Source organism: Trichechus manatus, unplaced genomic scaffold (assembly GCF_000243295.1).
Source record: "Trichechus manatus latirostris isolate Lorelei unplaced genomic scaffold, TriManLat1.0 scaffold00236, whole genome shotgun sequence".
NCBI lineage: Eukaryota > Metazoa > Chordata > Mammalia > Sirenia > Trichechidae > Trichechus > Trichechus manatus.
This window is the reverse complement of record NW_004444172.1, coordinates 218,431-237,519: the sequence shown is the minus strand read 5'-3', so window position 1 is coordinate 237,519 and position 19,089 is coordinate 218,431. Positions and strand designations below refer to the sequence as shown.

Sequence of the window (19,089 nt, the reverse complement as noted above, 5' to 3'; positions counted from 1 at the left end):
TCTTATGTTTCAAATAGGAACTTGGTCAGATAGACTAAACTAATCCTTCCACATTTCTTCTTGGATTCTACAGAAACAGATAAAACATAATATCAAAGGCTTTAATCTACCATAGTTTATCTACAGTCCTCACTGTTACCTTCCATTCTCTCTCTCTCTTTATATCACAGACTTCTCATACATCCACTACTGACTGATGGCAAATATTATTGTCCAAATATGATATTACCAATGCCTGCATGTAAGGATTAATACTATAGTTGAATTCTTATATCTTGACTCCTTTCTTCAGCCTTTGTACTGAAATCCCTAAACATAAAAGTGGCATAGTGATGGTATATGTGTAACACAGCAAACAAACTGATACATACTATCGATAAGGGGCTGTCTAAAGACATAAGAACAGAGCAGTAATAATGCTCAATGACTCAATAAGTAGGAGGTGCTCTTTTAAAGACAGAGGAAGTAATTTTTAACCTTCCTAGTAAATCCTCCCCAGAAACATGCTAGGAGCCAGGGATGCAATGCCACTCTAAATCATTGTGTCATTTAATAAGTCACTCTTCCTCACCACATCCCATTTCTCCCCACGTAAAAGATGGGGTCAGAATAGATTTTTTTCTGCGGTCCTTTCCAGCTAGAAAATTCTGTCTCTTTGTATCTATGATTCTAAACTAAAAAAGAAAAAAGAAAAATTGCCCAGTCAATGTCAAACACGTGTTACAGAGCAAAACTGCTCTATACAGTTTTCTTGACTGTAATCTTTACAGAAGCAAATCACCAGGTCTTTCTTCTTAGGTGCTGTGGGGTGGGTTCAAGCCTCTAATCTTCAGGCTAACAGTTGAGTGCAAACCGTTGGTGCCAATTAGGGACCTGTATAAGATTCTACTGCTGTGTAAACTCATCCTCACTATTGAAGAGATTAAAAAAATAAATAAATGAATAACGACTTAATCTTCTTACAAAAGGACTACATTGCACCTCTAGGATGGTTGATCTGAAATGGCTATGACAATGAAATTAGCTAATAATGTTAGTTATATAAGATCAAACGCTTTTAAAAATTGCCCCTTTGGCAGACCTCCTAATAGGCATTCACATTTTAATATGCGCTTTATAAAAAAAAAAAGTGGTTATTCAACTTTATTTGCACTCAGATAAATAAAAAGTAAACTTCAATGCAGTACCATAACTCAAGCATAGAAGGGCAAAAACAAAAATGATGGACAATATCCAGTATTGGTGAGGATGTGGAACAACCATAGCTCTCACACATTGATAGTGGCAGTGGGAACTGGCATCCCACATTGGAAAACTGTATGGCAGTTCCTAATATAGCTGGACATATACATGCTTCATGACTCAAAACTCATATTCCTCTCTTTACACCCAACAGAAATAAGTGAATATCCACCATAAGACATGTACAAAAATATTAACAGCCACATTATTTGCAATAGCATAAAACTAACAACTCAAATTTCTATCAAAACATTAAAAAGGAAGTGGTTAACATTTTCTTAGAGTCAGATGGAATATTTTAGGCTTTGGAGACCACAAAGTTTCTGTCACAGCTCCTCATATCTGTCCTTGTTTGACAAAACAGCCATAGGCAATAATACATAAATGAGTGAGGGGATCATGTTCCTATTAAACCTTAGAGGTCATAGTTTTCCCACACCTGTTTTGGATTAGATAAATAATGTATAGTATGTTCGTACATTAGAATCCTACTCAGCAATGAGAAAGAATGATCTACTGCCAACCATAACAACATGGAGAAATCTCACAAACATTGCTGAGTGGAAGAAACCAGAAATAAAAGTGTAAAAACTGTATGATTGCACTTCTAAATAATTCAAAAACTTATAAAACTAATCTGTTATATTGGATAACAATTTGTTGTGGGGCCCATGGACAGTCTCCAAAAAGCTGATAATGTTCTATTTTCAGTCTGTGTTCAGCAGCAAGGAATTTTTCATTTCTGCAATTTCATTTGCTGTACAATTTATTATTTGAAAATTTTCTACATGCATATTGTACCTCAGAAGGTATTTCATAAAGTCCATTCACTATGAGACAGTAAGCAACAGAACATCTATTATTTTTTAAACCTCCAGCAATTTCTTGTACACAGCAAGTTTTCACCTTATGTTTATAAAATTAATCAATCACACACCTTTCATAGACTATTTCAGTAAATAATTATCTTTTATGTTACTAAAAATGTGCTGCCTTGATTAGAAGAGCAATGTTCTTCTAAACTTACAGTCTCTCTCTGCTAGTCTTGTTTCCAGCACCATGGAGACTGAGAGACTCTGGTTCTCTTTGGGGCCAGTATCATGCTTTGAACTTTTTTCATAATAGCCACGCTTCAGTGCCAGACAACTATTTTATGAAGTAAGAAGTTTATAGGTCGACAGTTGCTTACATAATAGTATGTTAAGGACACTAGTGACACCAGGGAAGCTTTTTAGATACAGCTTGAAATTCCACTTAAATCTTCCTTTTCTTTAAGAATTGTTTATAAATCAAATGGGCATTATCATGGGATAGATTATGTAAATCAATGTACATAAAGAAAAAGGAATACAATAATATTCACAATACTCATTTGCATATAAAGTATATTTATTCTGAAGTCATTTTCCTTTAAATTTTTTTAAATCTGGTAGATTATACAACAAAACAGAGTTATCCCCATGTAGTGAGATTTTGGTTAGTTTTTTCTATGTTTAAACAAATCTTTATTTTGTGCATGTGTTTAAAGGGAGAGAGAGTGTGTGCGTAAGTGCGTCTGTGGTGTGTGGGTGTACTCATGTTTGTAATATATATTATGAAATTAAAAGATAATGCTTATATAGGGAGTGGTGAGCCAGAAATGATGAATCACGGTTGACTACAGATCATTTTTTTTTAAATCAGGTATAATCTTGACATCAAAGTAGATAGGAAGGTAACAATAAAGAGGAATAGGTTTGGATTATATTCAATACTTGAACTATTTACCTAAATATGCTTCTCTATTAAAAGGCCTAATTGCAAAATTGGAGGAAAAAGAACTTCTTATCAAATGAGGTGCATTATCTGGGCCAAGGAATTGTAAGAATCATGACCATGAACTCTCATATACTTAATTTCTTAATCTATAAAAACAAAAATAGTAAGAATTGTCATTAATACTACATAGGTGTGTGTGGAAATAACATGATTTGATTTGGGTAAAAGTAGACTGCAAACCCTGTACAAAACCAAACCAAACCGTTGCTGTTGAGTCAGTCTGACTCATGGTGGTCCCAAGTTTGTAGAATAGAACTGTGTTCCGTAGGGTTTCCTTAGCTGTAACTTATGGAAGCAGATTGCCAGGACTTTTTCCCATGGTGCTAACCTTTAGGTTAATAAGTGAGCATTTAATCCTTTGTGCCACCTAAGGATCTTGCAAACGCTGTCCAGAGCTATAAAAATGTAAAAGGTATTACTGCCATTATTATTTAACAGATTTGCATTACAATAGAAATATTTCCAGTTGAATCAGTTCCTTTAAGCTATTCTACTATTCTTCCTTTACTTGTTTTTAATTACAAAAAGTGAGAAAGGACCCGAGGTTAAAATATGAAGACAGTAAAATGATGCTAACCTTTCACTTCCATTTCCTTCTTTCAGGGATTTCATAGATCTAAGCCATACCTGTTGAAAACCACATTTTGTTAACTGACTTCATATTCTTAGGGTTTTCTGGCAGAAAGGATGTGCAGCTGGGGCTCTTTGTGCTCTTCTGATTTATGGCATAACCGTGATTACAAATCCAGAGACAACCCTACTGATCAAGATGGACCCCAGACTTCACACACCTGTTAGCTGCCTCCGCCCCTTCTGACAGGCAGCGTCAAGCCGCTGGGCCAGAGAGACACCAGCTACCCATCACCCCAATTCTGCTTTGCCCCCAATGGGTGACTCCCCTCTCACATTTTTTTTTTTTGGTTTTTATTCATTTATTTTTATTTTTTTTGTTTGTTGGTTGGTTTCTTCTGTCTCTTTTCCTTTCTCCTGTCCACCTTGCCCCATTCGCAGCCCATGCACCTTCTTGATGAGCAGAGCCGCACCACTTGGCTAGAGACCCAGGAGCATATGGCCTGCTGGGTTGGCCCCACGCCTACCCTCCGAATTTTACTGCACTGCCATTTTATTTACTTTTTTTTAATTTCTTTTTTCCTCCTTTTTTTTTTTTTTTGATACTCTTTCTTCTTTCTCTTCTTTCACTCACCCACTTAGCTCCACATATCACATTCTCTCCCTTCCCTCCTGCTTATCTGCAGGATACCAACCTAGGTAATAAACTCTCAAAGATAAAACAAAACTAAAAGATTTACAACAGGGAATCAGAGAGGTTCAATCTGTAAATGACAGCAATGTCAGAACAACAAAAGAGGGAATAAACGGTGCAGATATAAAACTTTCAAATGGAGAAGAAATCAAGGTGATATCAAGTGATAAAAGACTGGTTTAAACTTACGAAGATGGGGTAAATTTCAAGGTAACCACAAAGATAGTTAACAAACCTACTCATTAAAATAAAGAAAAACATAAAAGTCTCAGTAAACACAAAGTCTACAGAAACGAAAAAAAAGAAAAAATCCACAAACCAAAGATATTCAGCACAGGAGAGTTAAGAGGAACAAAGAAAACATCAGCGCCACAAAAAAAGCACAACAAGGACAACCCACTTGAAAAAAAATCTACAATATATATGTGTTGCATTAGGAATAAGAAAAACAGAAAACTGATTTTATTCTAGCAGTTTATGTATAGATATTATTTGTAAGTAAGCACACATGTGACTGTCTTTGTGTGTAGATATGGTGCCTGTTTAATGGACATATTTATAAATTCATTAAAATTACTTTATTCCAATAAAGTCTTTCTCTAATTTTTTATTCATTTACTTCACGGACCAGATTTCTGACTTACTTATGCAATTATAAAATGTTTTGGAATAATCCAATAGTCTATTCCAATGACTTACTTAAGTTACTTGTATATGCAGTTCTCACTGTAATCAATTAGCATTTAATCCAGTTATGAAAAACATAGCACAATTTCAGGTGCCCAGGGGTACTCATTTCATTTTAGGGTGTTGTTATGAAAGAAACATGGAGGCCTTTTCCTTTGGGTCTGAGAATACAGGGTAATAATTGACATGAGGTTTTTTATTTAGTTCCTCTTCCCTGATTTTATACATTCCTTTAGTGCATAAAATGAGCTGAGTGTTACGTACTTAAAAAAAAAAAAAAAAAGAGTAGGAATGAAACAATTCATTAAAAATATACATTGTACAACAGGTTAATTGTTTTTCATTACTTATTAAACAGGATTCTTAAATTTGTGTTTTGCTCTATAATCCCGAATACCTTAAATGGTGTTCATAAAATAATTTATATTATTTATCAAGACATCCCGCTCATTGTCCAAATCCCCTCCAGACTCAATGTATTCTATTAGAATAACATATTAACTCCATCCTCCTCTATGAAAATTAAACCTACTCATGTTATCTCAACTGGCTTTCATAAATATCTTTCATGTATATGTGTAAGGGAACATATAAACTTTACTATTTTCCTTTTTTTTTAATCCTTTCTCTAAAGACACTGATTTAATAACATTTACATATGGGCAGAAAACCAAGACTTTTTAAATTCTGTTAGATTGTTTTTAAGAAAATTATCAAGATGAAAGAGAGTTCAAGATAAGAACTTGAAATTTGAAGTGAGGCAGACCTGAGTTCAAATCCAAAATCTACCATTTACTTGTTAGCTACGTGACCCTCCTCAGGTTACTTAACCTTCTTAGGCTTCAGTTTCCTCATATATTTTTTTAAAAACCCATTACCATCCAGTGGACTCTGACTCATGGTGACCCTATAAGACAGAGTAGAAATGCTCCAGAGAGTTTCCAAGGAGCAGCTGGTGGATTTGAACTACTGACCTCTTGGTTAGCACCACAGTTTTTTAACCACAGCACCACTAGGGCTCTTTTTATTTTTATTTTTTTCATCTATTTAGCAGGGTTTAAAATGTATTGATTTCATAAAGGAGCCTGACGTTATTAAAATTCTTAAAAATGCTAATTATTGTTACAGAAACAAATATTTATTTTTAAAGAGAGTGCACACAACTACCTGAGTTTGATCAAGAGAGTTCCTAAGATGATATAGAGCCCTTAATAACTAACTGCGTATCCAGGGACTGGAAACCCTGGTGGCATAGTGGTTAAGAGCTATAGCTGCTAACCAAAAGGTTGGCAGTTTGAATCCATCAGTTGCTCCTTGGAAACTCTATGGGGCAGTTCTACTCTGTCCTATAGGGTTGCTATGAGTCAGAATCGACTCGACAGCAATGGGTTTGGTTTAGTTTTGGTTTATCCAGGGGCTGAACCTTGATATGACTGAACCCTGGGAAAAAAGATGATATTATTTATGACATCGCCTCATGAAAGCAAGTCTCCACCTCCCATCTTTCTACCCTGTTTAGAACTTGCTCACCCAGTCTGGAAGATTCCGGTTGTAGATCCTAACCTCAAAACTTTCATGTGTGTAGCTCTCTCCTCAGCCACCTTAAGACATGTTCTTCCTAAACCTGCCTTCACTCCTGGTGAGAGCTTAGTAGAGGTTTCTTCATGGCTACTAGTTTTGGTCACAACATTCCCATGTCTTTTCCCATGGGCAACTACCTGGAACCACACCCTGATCTAAGTACCACACCTCATATTCCAAGAAGTGAGTTTAGATTATTAATCCCAGCATACTTGATTTTATGGTATCCTATATTATCCTATCTCCAGGGCCACGGCCAAATGGGCACCCTTAGCTGCAACTGGATTAGTAGCTACCCGTTATGATTGACCCATGTCCTTCAGAGAGCATTACCTGCTCAGAATTTAGAAAGAAGCACTTGGTTCTCATTACCTCAAACAGCAACGCACAACAGTCTTCACTGTTGAAAGCATACAATGACCAGAGCCCTGTCTCTCCACTGATCTGCATGGAGAAACCCCTTCTTGTGACAATAGGTCCCACCTCAGTGAATCGAACGGTTGTTTGGATTTAGAACCCAGCATACATTTTCACTGTCAGAAGGCTTTGCATTCTTGGTCTTCCTCTCTTCTATGCCTCTATCTCCCCTTTGGTTGTAGCACTTTCTTCTGATTTTCCAGATTTTTCCATAGATCATGATCCAGTTGCAGACCAGGCTACCATCCCACTATTAGTGAGCTCCAGGTGTCATCCCTGTCTCCCAGAACCCAACCTCTCTCACAGCTTTTGGTTTGTTATTTACCAGTGTAGATTCCAAACTGAATATGTTCTTGATGAAATATTCTATGAATTGACATTTTAATCTAGTCAATATTAGCAAATTGTTTTTTTTTTTTAAGCCATCAAACTCAAAAACATCTTTTAATAGTTATTTGTGTATAACAGTGCCAGTCGAGAAAATGAACCAAAAATACTGGGGAAAAATAGTTTCTGCCCAGTAGTGGCATATATTCAGTATTTAAAAACAATCAACAGTAAAATTACTTAGGGTTTTTTTTTTCACGAAATTTTGTTCAGTAACTACACTGGGAAGGTACTGTGGTAGAGGCAAAGGATCAAATAATGAGTAAGGAATTAATGAATAGCCTAATAGAGTTATAAAACACAGTTACATAGCTTCAGGTTAAGATAGAAATTGGTGAGACTGTTGAAAGAAGCACATCTGAGATTCAAGTGACATTCAGATTGTGAGTTATCATCTGTAATTGAAGGAGGATTCAGAAAAAAAAGTATACAGGGGCTAAATTTGAGCAAGACCTTTTAGAGTGAGTAGGATTTGAACAGCTATGCTACAATGTTCACATGTTTACATGGGGATAAAATTTAATTGAAAAAGAGTCTCAATGAACTTTATTTTTTTATGTTCACAAAACCTGGAATTATGCTATGTCAATGGCTTATCCAATATTGGGAATAATCATGGTGGAAGGTTAGGCTGGGAAAAGAAAAGAAATAGGGACACAGAAGATAGTAGATAAAATAAAGGTAAATCTCCAGAAATAAATATTACAAATGTCAACATTAAAATGGTAGAGATAGACACAATATAAGTCACGTGAGAGGGCCAGTTCTGATGTTAGTTCCTCTCTCGCTCCATTGTCTGGCTGAGGCCTCATTACTTGCAAATTTGGAGAACATCCATATTAAACTTACATCTCCAACATTCTAACCATAGGTCAAGAAACAGGCATAACTGAAAAGTTTTCAAGTCTCATTTCATCCTTTCTTAAGAAAACAATTTTCCACTGATTAGTTTTTTAAAGGCATTTTTGACATCTTTGTTCCTCAGACTGTAAATCAGGGGATTCAACATAGGTATAATCAATGTATAGAACACAGAGGTCACTTTGTCTATATCCAATGAATGATCTGTGCTGGGTCGCAGATAAATGAAGATCAAGGTACCGTGGTAGACAGTGACAACAATCAGATGGGAGGCACAAGTGGAGAACCCTTTCTTTCTTCCCTCAGCGGAACCTGTCTTGAGAATGGCTGCTATGATGAAGACATATGAGAGAAGAACTGTTAGAAGACAGATAGCTTCAACCAAACTAGCAAAGACCACCAGAATAATGTCATGCACATAAGTGTCAGTGCAGGACAGTGAAAACAGTGGGGAGATATCACAAAAGAAATGGTTAATTTCTCTGGAGCAGAAAGAGAGATGGAAGATGTTAGTGGTGTGAATAATGGAGCTCATGGTGCCCCCCAGAAATGCTCCCACTGCAAGCTGGCAACAAATTCTCTTGGACATAATGATGGTATAAAGCAGTGGGTTACAGATTGCTGTGTACCGGTCATAAGCCATGGCAGCCAAGAGGAAAGATTCTGTATCAAGCAAAGAACAGAAAAAATAGAGCTGTGCAGCACACCCATTGTAAGAAATTGTCTTCTTATCAGAAACCAAGTCCACAAGTAATTTGGGAGCAATGACAGAAGAGTAGCATGCATCTATGAAGGACAATATGCAGAGGAAAAAGTACATAGGGATGTGCAGGTGGGAACTGATTATAATTAATAAAATCATCCCAAGGTTCCCCATGAGTGTCACAGAGTAGATGGAAAAGAACACAGCAAAAAGAAGTCTCTGAAGTTCTGGGTGGTCACTAAATCCCAGGAGGAAGAACTCAGTCTTCACTGTGCCATTCACTTCCTCCATCTCTTTGAAGTGCTTCTGTATTTCTATAGTTGTAACACAGTAATGATTACAAAGGTAATAATAATATGGACATTGACCAAAAAAAACAAAAATTAAGAATGCGAAAATAAATAGAACACTCATTCTAAAATCTACTGGGGCATCATTATAGCACCTAGTCATGCTGACAGTTAATCCAACATAATGCATCTTGTTATTGTGGTTAGGTGCCGTTGAGTCGGTTCCGACTTATAGTGACCCTATAGGACAGAGTAGAACTGCACATAGGGTTTCCAAGGAGCAGCTGGTGGGTTTGAACTGCCTACATTTTGGTTAGCAGCCAAGCACTTAACCTCTACACTAAATATTTGAAAACCTATACACATGATGCATAGGTTTTCAAATATTTGGCAGCAAAAATTTATATTTTTTATCTAAATTGCTAATGTACCACTTCTTATTCCTTAAAGCTATTTGTTTCCACATGAAATGGCACAACCCTCAAGCTAGTTGCTGACTCTAAACATTGGCCTCACCTTCAGTTTCTCCAACTCTCTCCTCCATCACATTCTGTGCATCCAAAATTCCACAACTAAACATTTCACCTCTGTCCAGTCCACTCATACCCACAGTCATATTAACTAACGCTTCTTTCATCTCTGCCCCTATTTGTTGAACAAGCTAATTTATCAGCTGCTTCATCTCCAGTCTTGTCTGATGCAATCTGTTCTCCCTTCATTCACCATCCTCCAGTCACAAACTCCCTCTAACCCACTAAGATCATGCCTCCATCAGCAGGGCCACTGCTTGTCCTTACTCTGTGTTGGTAGATCTAAGAGAAAGTTGCCACTTCTGGAATGAAGTGTCTTATGTGCCTAGAGTTTGGTTAGCAGGCTAATGATTTTGTGCAAAAGAAAAGTACCCAATTATTCAGGTTGTCTCAGCCTTTTGTCAAAGAACAACTCAGCTAACATAGAACAACAGGATTTTAGATGACATTCACTCTCCTAGACTGGTGCTTTTGTGGAATGCTGTGAGCTCTGTCCCACAGGGCCTTTGCCATGAAATTTCTTCTGCCTAGAACAATCTTATTCTTACATGCATTACTTTCCATAAAAAACTAAATACCAAATCCATTGCCGTCTAGTCAATTACAACTCATAGCAACTGTATAGGACAGAATAGAACTGCCCCATAGAGTTTCCAAGCAGCTGCTGAGGGATTCAAACTGCCAACCTTTTGTTTAGCAGCCCAATACTTAACCAATGCGCCACCAGGGCTTGCTCAGGTTAAATGCTGACTCTTCAGCAAGGTTTCTACTGTTCAATTCTATGTAATGCTTCCATTATTCTCTATCTCTGCATCCTACTCATTCTCTTCACAGCACTTATCACAATTTGCAAACATTTTTTCTTTATTATTTATCTTTTATTTGTTTATTATAGGTCTCCCTCGCTAGATTGTATAATCTCTGAGGGCTTGAATGATGTCTTTAAAAAAAATTTTTTTTTTAATTTTCATCATTGTATAACTGATGCCTTGAATAATCCTGACCCATAGATTTTAAATCAACAAATATTGAATAAATAAAATATAATCCCTAATACTTAAACAATGAAAGATTGACCATACAAATGGGCAATGGCCAGACCATATATCACAATAGAACCCTGACCCACAGCTTCTTCAGCAAAAAGCCTAAGAAGCCAAATCAGAACATTCTCAGTAATTGACTCAGAACAATCATGATTTGATCAGTATATTGCCAGCTTCCCTCAATTTTGTCTAGTTTCCATTAAAAACCTAAATGTGCAGAGAAACACCAGAAACACATGTAACAGATTATATTTATTGTGAGTAGATACAATCCAAATGGGGCAGCATCAACCCAAAAGTATCAAGAAGGTGCTTTGAAGACAGAACGGTGAAAGAAGGTAATGCAGGTCATTGGGTGACCTTTGGATATAGTACCACAACACTTGTTCATCAATGGTCACATGTGTCACTCCTCAAGGAGGCCAGATTTCAAGAATCCTAAGTATCTGGATTTGGCAGGGCAGTCCCCTGAAGGTCATTGTCATGGTAGTTTCTTAGGAGACAGCATCAAAGCACTTACAGGGTTCCAAGGTCAGTCAGTTGAAGAGAGAGTCACTAAGCACATGCCATACGTCTTCCAGTCAAACTTCAGAGTTCCAGCTTCTCCAAACTGGGTACCCATAGATCTTCTCTGAAAGAGCCCAATGCCTAAGGCAAAATGGTCTCCACTAATCTGTTTACTAGGCTATTATTTGACCTGAAGGTGACCCCTAGAAAAACCAGTTCCTTAAAGGCTCAAGGTTCAAAAGGACACCTAAGGGGGAATGGCCTGGATGGCTCTCCTGAACTCTATGAACCCAAAACTCTAGATTTCAAGAGAATGAAAACAGTTTCTCACTTCCAACTCAGGATCAACCTGAAAAAGCCAAATAAACTTCCCAAGCCAATCAATTGCATAAAATGCCCCATTTCTAATTAGCCCAATTCCAGCTTTTCTATGTCAACAACGTCTATCAGAGTATACCTTAAACCTCCCTTTTTTCTCACTACAAGCTTTCTCACTCCTCTGCCTGCCTTTAAGTCCCTGCCGAAGACAAGTGATGGTGATGGGCAACCTTGCTATAGAAAACTGAATAAATAGACTTTGTTTGTCTCCAGTTGGATTGCCTTCATCTATTTCCACAACAGATAAAAGCATTACTGTTGTAGATGAACATTTTTGGTTAGAAGAGCAGATGTTCTGTATTTCTCACCTTCAGATGTAGTTTGCCTCTGAGGGAAAAAAGGATACCTTAGAACAGTTTAAAATCCACTGATAATATAGAAAGACTGAATTAAGAAGATAAGTGCTGAATCCTGCCCGTCACTCAGTAGTTGGGAATACTTGGGCAGAACAGCTAATCTCTTAGTTTCAGTTTCTTCATCTAAAAAATGTCGATGAGAGTAACTTTCTCATCAAGTTATAATGGTAAGTGTTAAATAAATTTTCATCCACAGTCTCAATATCCTCACCATCTAGTTCTTTTACTGTTCAAAGTGGCAACATAGAAAATGACTCTGGGTCAATTCAGACATCTATTTTATTTTATCCACAATCCACGCTGTGGAATGCAACCCAAGAAATCCTTTTACTAAGAAATTTATTATTTTTCAACCCAGGCAACTCCTTTAATTACGTCCACAATCATTTTATTCTGTCTATAGGGAAAACTGTAAAAGATTTTGAATTGGGCTCATCTATCTACCCATCTGGGTTATTTCCACTTTTCATTTCTCTTGTCCTATTTTACAATTCTGCAACCTGTAGACAATCAATAGCAACTCAAATGATTCTTGTCCATAGATACATACATTTTTTCCAACAGAGAGGGAGTTGATTTACCTCTCTCTTGTGGAAAAAGTCAGCTTTATATCTATTTGTAAATTTATTTGTGCATATCTGATGGATAAAACTATGCTTCTTTAAATTTCCGTTTGTAGCAATTGTTAGCCCATGCCCTTTCCCCAATTTGATGCAGGTTTTTAATAAAATTAAATATTTTAATTAAAACTTTGTATACATTTAGGGTAAATAAGTAGAGTGTAACTATCAGAAAAGTTATTCTGAGAGAATGAAGTATAGGTAAACAATAATCATAAAATCTGGAATATTGCTCAACATTTCTTTTTCTACCTTTGTTCTGTTTCTGGCTAGCTAAATTAGATGAATTCTTGGCAAGTGTCACATACCTGGCCTTAATATATTTTGATCTTATGATTTCCAAAATACTTTCACACTTAATTTAATTCTCACAATCCTTTAAAATATGTTAAGGATGATTGTCTGACAACTTTATAGAAAAGGCCAATTGACCAGCCCAGGGTTGCATAGTTCTGCAATGAAAGAATCTGGGTAGGACTTTGGAGATTCTATATCACTGGGTTAGGGAATTCTCCAATAAGCAGATAATTAGATTCCTACTTAGAGTCCAGGAGTCACTCGGTGCCATAAACAGTTCAGCACTGGGTTACTAGCTGAAAGGATGGAGGTTCAAACCCATCCAGAGTTGCCTCAAACCTGCCCAGAGGTGCCTTGGAAGATATGGCTGGTGGTCTGCTTCTGAAAGATCACAGCCTTGAAAACACTATGGAGTAGTGGAGTAGTTCTGCTCTGCACATATGGGTTTGCCATGAGTCAGAATCCACTTGATGACAAATAACAACAACGATTAGAGTCCATTTATTCTGAGTTTTGTCTAAAAAATAAAATGTGCTAAATATGCTTTGTTATTATTGTTGTTTCTGGGTACACCTTGAGGATTTACAACCTGTCTTATTCAAGGCATGGTTCCACTTCTAACATCAGATTTCCATGTGTAAAAGAAGTGAATATAAGAGATGATCTCGTTGAACCCCATTTACCTGTAAAATTGTATAATTCTGTTAAGAATACTTACCAGATTAATGCCTTTCTTTCACCCACCTCCGTACTATACTGATGTCAGCGTCAGTTCATTTTCTGGTAAGAAAATCAAGTATGACACTTGGAGACAAAAACATTCATTTTGTTGCAACCCATTTATCAAAATCCATTTGAGGCATGCCTTCTGTGTTCATAGAACAAAGGAAGGTTTTGGTTCCTTAGGAGAATGCACGGCCTTTTTATACTTTGCTTTAAGATTTTTGAGATCAACTTCTTGATCAGACATCAGTTCTCAGGGACCTATACTTTCACATCTAAGTCCCAAAGGGAAAAGATGTGTGAGCAATTAAACAGTTCTAATTAGTAGTTGGTTACACACAAAATAAAATGATGTAATATGTTTTTCTATATCTTGAAGATGTCCCAAAGAAACATGTCTTGGCCTTCAAAGTGGTAGACTACTAAATAAAAAATTAGGTTATGATACTTATATATTTTATTTAACCAGCTCAAAACAATGTATCAAACAAATATTGGAATATTCTATGTAAAGCGATGGTTCTATGATCAGGGAGGAAGCAAACATATGTCCAACTATCTATTGAAGGATAGAAAGATCTTGAAATTCAACATGTCAAAGAAGAACCAACTGTGAATGAAGTTAATAACTCTAATATGTGCTATTATTTATTTTTATCTGTGTTCCAATTGAATGCTGACCATCCAAGACCAGAACATATCAGAAAGTCTTCATTCAAACAACACAATTATGCTGTGTACATATAATATGAGACAAATGTGTATTTATTCCATGGAAGACAAAGGAAGTAAATTCAATAAGAATGATTATATGCATTAAGGGTATTGAAAAGACATGTCTCTTTCTTCGTACTTTGTTATAAATATATTATTAAGCAGAAACCAAAAAATTGAGGCTTAACTGTACCATCCCAAAACCCAATCACGATACTCAGAGATAGGAGAACAGCAGCAAAGGTGGCAGATGCATTTGAACAATGTTCTGTCTAATACTGGGAATTTTAAGAGAAGTCCAAAAGGTGAATAGACAACAAAGAATCATGAATAGCAGCCTACTTCACTAATGTCCTTCCTGGGTTTCCATTTCATCCATTTTCACCCAAAGAAAAATCTCTCGTTAAAGGTCCTCTTTGAAACTCTTAAGTCCAGCTAGGAGCCCTGGTGGCACAGTGGTTAGGAGCTTGGCTGCTAACCAAAAGGTTAGTAGTTTGAATCAACCAGAATCTCCTCGAAAGCCCTATGTGGCAGTTCTACTATGTTCTATAGGGTCACTATGAGTCGGAATCAGCTCGAGGTCAATGAGTTTTTTTTTTTTTCTTAAGTCCAGCTAAGAAAATGAGAGTAAGTTAAATCACATCACCTTCCTGAGAGCTTCTTTCATATCTTTGTTCCTCAGGCTATAGATCAGGGAGCTCAGCATGGGAATCACTATAGTGTAGATCACTGTGTCTACCTGTGTCCAGACTGTTGCCAGAGCTGGTCCTGCAATAAATGAAAAGGATCGTTACGTGGAAAACAATGATGGCTGTGAAGTGAGAGGCACAGACGGAAAGTGCTTTGCACTTTCCATCTGCAGAGAGCATCCTTAGGTTAGTGATGAGAATAAAGAAGTAGGAAGTGAGGATGACCACGGTGGTGCTGATCTCATTGACAGTGGCCACAATGTACAACAGCAGTTCATTCATAGAGACATCAGAGCAGGCAAGAGATCAGAGAGGGAGTAGATCACAGTAGTGGTTAATCACATTTGATCAATAGGATGGGATATCAAGAGCTAAACACAAGTGCATCAGAGAACACACTGTTCCACACAGGTAGCAGCCAAACACCAGCTCCACACGGAGCGTCTGGGACATGATGATCATGTACAGCAGGGGGTTGCAGATTGTAACAAAAGTGATCAGAGGCCATCACTGCCAGCAGGATGACCTCAGTGATTGCATAAGTACAAAACAAATAGATTTGCACCATGCATTCCACGAAAGAAATGGCTTTGTCCTTGTTTATGATATTGTCCAGCATCTTAGGCACAATGATGGTGGATTAGCAGAAATCCACAAAGGACAAGTGGCTGAGGAAGAAGTACATGGGGGTGCGAAGCTGCCGGCTGACCTGAACCAGTGCAATCATGCCCAGGTTGCCCACAACTGTGACTCCATAGATTAGAAGGAAAAACAGAAAGAGGAAGACTTTCAGCTCAGGGATGTCTGATAACCCCAGGAGAACGAACTCTGTCACCGTGGTGCCGTTTTCTTCTACCATTTTCCACTATATTTCAAGTTCGGGAAAACAAATTAATTTTTTTGTCTTTCTCCTAGAAGAGAAAAAGAGTTTTATATTAACTTCATAGAAATAGAATATTGATATGAAAAATAGTTTTTATGAGAAAACTATATATAACAAAAATATAATTGTCATATCATTCAAAATGTTAAAAAAATTCTGTGTATCTCACAGGTTAAAAATTATCATCATCAGAAGCTGTAAATGATTCTCAGAATTTATCTGCACAACAGATTGAGATGACCTATTCAATTAATGGTTTAATGCAAGTTTGAAATAGACTCAATGTCATGCTTTATAGCTCCATAGAAATTAACTCCTGTTCCCTGAAAAGCTTATTAAGCTATGCCCAACTGGGGCTACAACTGTTGTGACCCTGTATAATATACATTTTTGTTTGTTTGTTCTTTCAGTTTATCAGTAACATAAAGTTTCAGTAGATGAGGTACTCTGCATTTCCAGTGTTGTGGAGTGTGACAAACTTCCTTGAGATCAGTGTCGTAGGAAGACCTACTTACATTTGGTATTATGCAAAACCCCCATCTATCTGTCAGTTTGTCCTACTGCGGGGCTTGTGTGTTGCTGTGAAACTGGAAGCTTTGCCACCTGTATTCAATTACCAGCAGGGTTACCCCTGGAGGACAGTTTTCAGCTAAGCTTTTAGACTAAGACAGACTAGGAAGAAGGACTGAGTGGTCTACTTTTGATAGAATTAGCCAGTGAAAATCTTATAAATATCAGCAAAACATTGTCTGATATAGTGCTGGAAAATGAGCCCCTCAGGTTGGAAGGCATTCAAAATATGACTGAGGAAGAGCTGCCTCCTCAAAGTAGAGTTGACCTTAATGATGTGGATGGAGTCAAGCTTTCGGGACTTTCATTTGTTGATGTGGCACAACTCCAAATGAGAACAAACAGCTATAAACAACCAGTAATAATCCGAATTTGGACTGTATGAAGTATGAATCTAGGAAAATTGGAAACTGTCAGAAATGAAATGGAATGCATAAACATCTATATTTTAGGCATTAGAGCTGAAATGGATTGGTATTGGCCATTTTGAATCAGATAATCATATGACCTGCTATGCTGGGAATGACAAATTGAAGAGGAATGGCCTTGCATTCATTATCCAAAAGAAGATTTCAAGATCTATCCTGCAGTGCAATGCCATCAGTGATAGGATAATATCCATACACTTACCGGAAGAGCAGTTAATAATAGTTATTAAAATTTATGCACTAACCACTAAGGCAAAGATGAGGAAATTGAAGTTTTTTACCAACCTCTGCAGTCTGAAATTGATGGAACACGCAATCAGGATGCATTGATAATTACTGGTGATAGGAATGCGAAAATTGGAAACGAAGAAGGATTAGTAGTTGGAAAATATGGTCTTGGTGATAGAAACGATGCTGGAGATCACATGATAGAATTTTGCAAGGCCAATGACTTCCTCATTGCAAATAACTTTTTCAGCAACATAAACAGCAACTATACATGTGGAGTTCGCTAGATGGAATAAGCAGGAATCAAATCGGCCACCTTTGTTGAAAGAGACAACTGAAAAGCTCAATATCATCAGAGTGCAGCCGGGGGCTGACTGCAGAACAGACCATTAATTGCTTATATGCAAGTTCAAGCTGAAACTGAATAAAATTAGAACAAGTCCAGGAGAGCCAAAATAAGACCTTGAGTATATCCCACTTGAATTTATAGACCATCTCAAGAATATATTTGACAGGTTGAACACTAATGACCAAAGACCAGACGAGTTGTTGAATGACATCAAGGACATCATACATGAAGAAACCAAGAGGTCATTAAACAGATGGGAAAGAAAGAAAAGACCAAAATGGATGTCAGAACAGGCTCTGAAATTTGCTCTTGAACATCGAGTACCTAAAGTAAAAGGAAGAAATGATGAAGTAAAAGAGCTGAGCAGAAGATTTCAAAACTTGAGAAGACAAAGTAAAGTATTATAATGACATGTGCAAAGACCTGGAGATAGAAAACCAAAAGGGAAGAACATGCTTGGCATTTCTCAAGCTGAAGGAACTGATGAAAAAAAATCAAGCCATAAGTTACAATATTGATGGATTCTACAGAGAAAATATTAAAAGATGCAGGAAGCATCAAAAGAAGATGGAAGGAATACACAGAGTCATTACACCAAAAAGAACTGGTCGAATTGCAACCATTTCAGGAGGTAGCATATGATCAGGAACCAATGGCACTGAAAGAAGTCCAAGCTACACCGAAGGCACTGGCAAAAACAAGGCTCCAGGAATTGATGGGATACCAATTGACGTGTTTCAACAAATGGAGGCAGTACTGTAGTGCTCACTTGTCTATGTCGATAAATTTGGAAGATAGCTACCTGTCCAACCAACTGGAAGAGATTCATATTTATGCCTATTCCCAAGAGAGTGATCCAACTGAATGCAGAAATCATTGAACAATATCATTAATATCACAAGCAAGTAAAATTTTGCTGAAGATAATTCAAAAGGGGCTGCAGCAGTACATGGACAGTGAATGGCCAGAAATTCAAGCTGGATTCAGAAGAGGATGTGGAATGAGGAATATCATTGTTGATGTCAGATGGCTCCTGGCTGAAAGCAAGGAATACCAAGAAGTTTACCTGCGTTTTATTAACTATGCAAAGACATTTGACATGTGGATCATAACAAATTATGGATAACATTGCAAAGAATGGGAATTCCAGAACACTTAATTGTGCTCATGAGGAATCTGTACATAGATCAGTTGCTCGAACAGAAAAAAGGGATACTGCGTGGTTTAAAGTCAGGAAAGGTGTGTGTCACGGATGTTCTTTCACCATACCAAATCAATCTGTATGCTGAGAAAATAATCTGAGAAGCTGGACTATATGAAGAAGAACGGGGCATCAGGATTGAAGGAAGACTCATTACTAATCTGCATTATGCAGACAACACAATCTTGCTTGCTGTAAGTGAAGATAACTTGAAACACTTACTGATGAAGATCAAAGACCATAGCCTTCAGTATGGATTACACCTCCACTTAAAGAAAACAAAAAATCCTCATAACTGGACCAATAAGCAAAATCATGAT

The 19,089-nt window shown here is 37.1% G+C and overlaps 2 pseudogenes; both read right to left on the bottom strand.

The window, feature by feature from the left end:
* Positions 1 to 8,318: 8,318 nt before the first annotated feature.
* Positions 8,319 to 9,374, bottom strand: LOC101342549 (olfactory receptor 5I1-like; annotated as a pseudogene).
* A 5,684-nt stretch (positions 9,375 to 15,058) lies between these two features.
* Positions 15,059 to 15,969, bottom strand: LOC101350256 (olfactory receptor 5L1-like; annotated as a pseudogene).
* Positions 15,970 to 19,089: the final 3,120 nt, after the last annotated feature.